We start from the raw sequence: 5,562 nt of genomic DNA, 5'->3' as shown, positions 1-5,562 counted from the left end.
GAGCTGATCCAGAATAACTTTTAGATAAATCCAGTTACTAGAATCTGAGGACCACAGAAGTACTTCCCCAGTCTTTCCAGAGCCAAAGAAACACAGATGCAGCATGAAAAGAACATAGAAACCTTTCACAGTCATCATGATCAGCTCTTGCTCTAACTAAACCTGGGCTGAAACCAAGTTCACAATCCCAGAAATCTCTTCCTTGGTGCTCTCAATCAATTCATAGCGGGTTGAGCTGAACTTTGAAGTACATATTTTTTTTATTGGTTAAAATCAAATGCAGGTGATTTGTTAAAAAAAAATCAATAACTCGACAAAATGAGTTAGTTTTTCTTTTAGAGGATATGAAAATAAAAAAAGCTTAAACACAAATTCAGAATAATTCCTAAATGATCTTAAGAAAATCCATCACCATGTGATGCATAGTCAATTAAGACTGGATTTTTTTTTTGATAAATTTTTCTTTGGTTTTATTCAATGTTCATTTGAACAGAATAGTCTTTCTAGTATTCCTCTCACTGACAACACTGCTAGGAAATGCAGGAGAAGAAATCACCTCTTGCCAAAATCAGATTATGTGCATTAGGGCACGGAGAACATTTAAATCCAAACAGTCTTAGCTAAATTTAGTGCCGTTTTGGCTAAGTCATGTCTATCTTTAAGATAAAAAGAATAAACTTTTTCTTTTGCTTTTACTACGGATATGAATTCAAGTTCTGATTGTAGATCAGATTCATGTTATAGTGAAATGAGACAGAATAGAAAAGGCAAGTCTTGTAAAAGATAACTTGATAATCTTATTCTTCCTTGCTGCACATCCAATTCTAATTTCATTGCTTTCTTGTACAAAACTATTTATAATGTAAAATTCCATTTTTTTTTTGCTTGCTCCCCACACCTGGAAGCCATTACCTCATGTAGAATTGGATCCAATGATATTTAGGACAATGACTTCATCTATAATCCTTTTGCTTAAAAAGTTATTTTCAATATCATAAGAATTTGACTAATAAAAATAGGATTGAGCAATTATTCAGTTAATCACCATTCTATAAATTCTACTCCCACATTGTATATCGATCTAATCTTTGTCAGTCTTTTCTATGACTTTAATCCCAGCCATTTTCATATCCAATTTGGATTTCCTGCAATAACCTTCTAATACCCCTACCATCATTTTCACACTGCTGTAACCAAGTTTCTACAAATAAAAGTTCCAGATTTCCAGAAAGTCTATTTCAGAGGATGCCAGTATTTAGTAGAATACTTCAATAACTTTCTCTTTTATATATGTTAAAATCTATATTCTCTGAAATGGCCCCCCAATGATCCTGACTAGTATTTTAAACTTATTACTCTACTTTCTCCCTCCATCCATATCAATTTTCTTTGAGCTTTTTTTTTTAAATCTTCATTTAAATTCTAGTTAATTAGCACACTGTGTGGTATTGATTGCAGGAGTGGAATTCAGTGATTCATTACTCTACATATAACACCCAGTGCTCATCCTAACAAGTGCCCTCCATACTAGTACCCTTCACCCATCTAGCTTATCCCCACCTGCCTCCCTCCATCAACCCTTAGTTTGTTCTCCGTAGTTAAAAGTCTCTTATGGTTTGTTTCCCTTTCTCCATTTCTCCCCCTGCCATATGTTCATCTGTTTTCTTAAATTCCACATGAGTGAAACCATATGGTATTTGTCTTTCTTTCACTTATTTCATTAAGCATAATACACTCTAGCTCCATCCACACCATTGCAAATGGCAAGATTTTATTATTTTGCATGGCTGAGTTATATATATCTATATCTATATCTATATCTATATCATCTATCTATATCTATATCATTATCCATATTATATCTATATTTATATCTATATCTATATATAGATTTCTATATATCTATATCATATCTATATCTACCTATAAATAGGTATGTATATGTGTATATGTATATGTATATCTATCTATATTTAGATATAGATATATATACCACTACTTCTTTATCCACTCAGCAGATGGATATTTGGATACTTTAGCTCTTGTTGCTAATGCTGCTATAACCACAGGATGCAGTGTGTTCCCTTAAAATCTGTATTTTTTGTATCCTTTGAGTAAATACCTAGCAGTGCAATTACTGAATTATAGGGTATTTCTATTTTCTAGCTTGTTGAGGAAACTCCATACTATTTTCCAGAGTGGCTGTACCAGTTTGCATTCCCACCAACAATGCAAGAGTTTACCCCTTTCTCTGCATCCTCACCAACTCCTTTTGTTTTTTGTGTTGTTAATTTTAGTCATCCTGACAGTGGAGAGTCTGCATGTCCCTCTCTCTCTGCCCCTTCCCCCACATGTGCCCTCTCAATCTCTCTTTCTCTTTCTCTCAAATAAATAAATAAAATCTTTTAAAAAGAGATATTTGGGAAAAGACCAAGGAAGACAGGCATGTTTGCTAGTTAATGGTCATGTTGAATTCTCAGCTTTTCTTTAACCTAAAATACAGGAATGGGATATTTGAAAACAGGAAGGGAGCGTTGCATTCTCATTCAGCTCTTTGTGTCTGGAATGAAAAGGATTGTCCACTCAGGCCCTTGCCAAATTTGCAAGACTCTATTCCCTCATTTTCTTCTTTCCTGTTTTTACCAAAATTTTTAAAAGAAAACCAACATTTTGTGACCAAGAATATAGCAGTTGCCACAAAGGCCAGCAGGAACCCAATCACATCCAAAGGGTGGTACTGGAACCAGGTTGTGAGCAGATGCGCACAGGTGCTTGGCTCCTTTGTGGTACATGATAAACTCAAACCAGAGGTCTGCTCTATCGAGAGGTTTTATAAGTTGATCGTGGTGAATCCTGGATAAACTTTGGGCGTTCTCTTTGTAACTGGAAGGCAAATAGAAAGAAATTAATAAATTTTTGTTAAAGTTGGTATTGGATATGCATTCTAAAAATGAAACAATCTTAGGTCCATAGATATTCTTGTTATATGAACTCTGTTCTTTGCATACTATTTTAACAACTATAGTGGGGAAATTGAGAAAGAAATGTATTATTAACAGAATATGGTTAAACGTAGACACAGAAAAAAATCATAATATACCTGTTAATAATTTAAGCCTATTTTTTCCCAAGAAGAAAGTTTGGTATTATATGAAATATCGCTTCCAGGATATTTCCAAGATCAAGTTAGTGATGATCCAAAATTGTGGGAAAAGATCCACTGAAAGATCTTTAAGCATGACTGCTAATATTTTCTCATATGGCTCACAACACAACCAATGATAATCCCCTAGAAAACACTAGTACTTATGAAGGATCATTAATGACTGTTCTCAAAGCACTGAGAAACTCTGCACTCGTCATTGTACTGATGTTCCTCTCGATAGCAGCTCCTTTGATCTTCATATGGAGGACGTAATTATGCTGATCAGGAAACATGGGAAGCCCCACAAAGGGACCCCATGACAAACAGCTTCATAGATCCCATTTATTCCACCATGAATGAGAAACGTTTTGGTTTGGGGATGACCTAGTTCGGGGTTAGAGTTAGCAGTGGGTGAAGATTTCATTATAATAGGATAACAGGATTTTAGAGACAGAAGGGGAAAACCTATAGGATAAGTCACTGAAAGGGACAGTATTGTCTACAAAAGCTAGGCATATCGCTACTACAGAAAACTGTATCCCAGGAAAAGGAAGGCTTAATTCCTTCTGTGTGGCCTGAATTTTTTTTTAATTATAGCAAGTATGAATCTCTAATATCTAATGACCACATCTTTAATTGTTTCATTCAAAACTGAGGTAAAATGAGAAACACTTAACAGTTGTTAAATATTAGTTGAGTTTATCGTTAAACAATTATTCATCTTATTCATCCTTTAACTCTACAGCTTTAATTCTCCATAATCTTACGAAGATTATTCTAGGGTATCCAGTCATGGAGCTGAGTATTTGTTCCTAATGTAGTCAGTTTCTTTTCTTTGTATCTCCATAAAATCTGTTGAAGGCACTGCATATATTTCACAATTCATAGGATAATGACATTTTAAGATTGTAGAATTTTTGCAGGTTATGCACCCACCCTGTTTTAGGTGACAAATGAGAGAAGAATTTAGAGATGTAAACACTGAAAGACAGAATGGGACTGTTTACAACACCACTTTTTAAAAAATGCTTGCATCAGTCATCTATTAAGTATATTTTTGGTCTGTTATCACTTATCTATTAATCAAAGTAGAGTTGACACACAATGTTACATTAGTTTTAGTTATATAACATTGTGATTCGACAAATTTATACCTTATGCTATGCTCACCATAAGTGTAGCAACCATCTTTCAGATTGGTTATCTTTCCCCACTCCTTTTCTTCCTAATTCCTTTTACATCTTTTTTCTTTTTCTTTTTTGTCTTTTAATTTTAGGTAAGAATGACATAGTGGGTTTGCTGATATTCCATTGTTCAACAAATTATCTTGTTTATAATTAGCATTTCAATTACCTTTTCATTCTAGAAAGTGCTAATTAATTAGAAAGACTATATGAATGTAGGCTTCTGTTTTTGTGCTCAACTGCAATGGATCAAATCCTAATACAAGCAAAGATGTGGAAGATAATTTTGAGCATGATTTAGCTCTCTCTTTGTTACATCAGTTCTACCTTTTCCTTGTCCTTGAAGTGAATGTACTTCAGGTCTATTTGGGGAGAAGTCAGCCCAGGCCTTAAGATTTCAAATACTAAAACATGAACAGTGTACTTAATGTTTTCCTCTCTATTTTAGTAAAAACAAATGATTCCAAAAAGATATGTTTCCATACTAATGGCAAGGCTCAGTAGGCAGGGCTCAAGTGTTATTGTAATAACATGTTACACATGTTATTGTAATGTTTTACAAATTTTTACTAATACTTTCTCTTTTATGTTACATGTAAAAGGAGATTTAAATTTTAAATGGAAAGACACCATTAGCCACACTCTATTTCCAATTGGTAAATAGCTGTCCAGCAGAATCAAAGGTTATACTTATCTTCTGTGGAATCTGGGCATAGGTTGAGGCAATGAGGTTGTGCTTTTCTTTTGTGAGATTTTGAGTCACTATACCCAGAGGAAAACACCAGAATATGATTGTCATCTGAGTTCTGCATAAATTCTTCTATTCCCTGCAGAGAAAAAATTCTTTGTATTACAAAGATGTAGCATCATAGGGAATAAAATAAAGTTCACTTGCACTTGTAAAATCAAGATTCAAGAAAATTGGCAGAGACGTGGTTAGATTGTTTTTACCCGACACATAGAGCCAACCAGTCTCTCTCTCTCCTTCTCTCTTTTTGCCATCCAGGCTCTTTAGGAAGAAGTATATACATATGTAAAACTTATTCCTTAAGTACCTAATAATCAATTACTGAATAGCCATGGAACCAAGCCATTATACAAAAGGTAATAAGAATATAGCACTTTTCATGATGATTGACACTGTTACTTACCAGGGTTTAATTTTATTAAAAACTGAGTGATTTGCAAACTTGTAAAAATATACCTCAAAAGAAATCCTTGAAATGGGTCTGA

At 34.0% G+C, this 5,562-nt stretch overlaps 1 pseudogene; it reads right to left on the bottom strand.

Moving 5' to 3' along the window:
* Positions 1 to 2,610: 2,610 nt before the first annotated feature.
* The window catches only part of LOC116860300, a 70,230-nt pseudogene continuing 67,278 nt past the window's right edge, over positions 2,611 to 5,562 (bottom strand).

This window comes from Lontra canadensis, unplaced genomic scaffold, assembly GCF_010015895.1.
Source record: "Lontra canadensis isolate GAN:19392208 unplaced genomic scaffold, GSC_riverotter_1.0 scaffold1, whole genome shotgun sequence".
Lineage (NCBI taxonomy): Eukaryota > Metazoa > Chordata > Mammalia > Carnivora > Mustelidae > Lontra > Lontra canadensis.
Note: the sequence above shows the minus strand (reverse complement) of the source record. Positions and strands in the feature narration are given on the sequence as shown.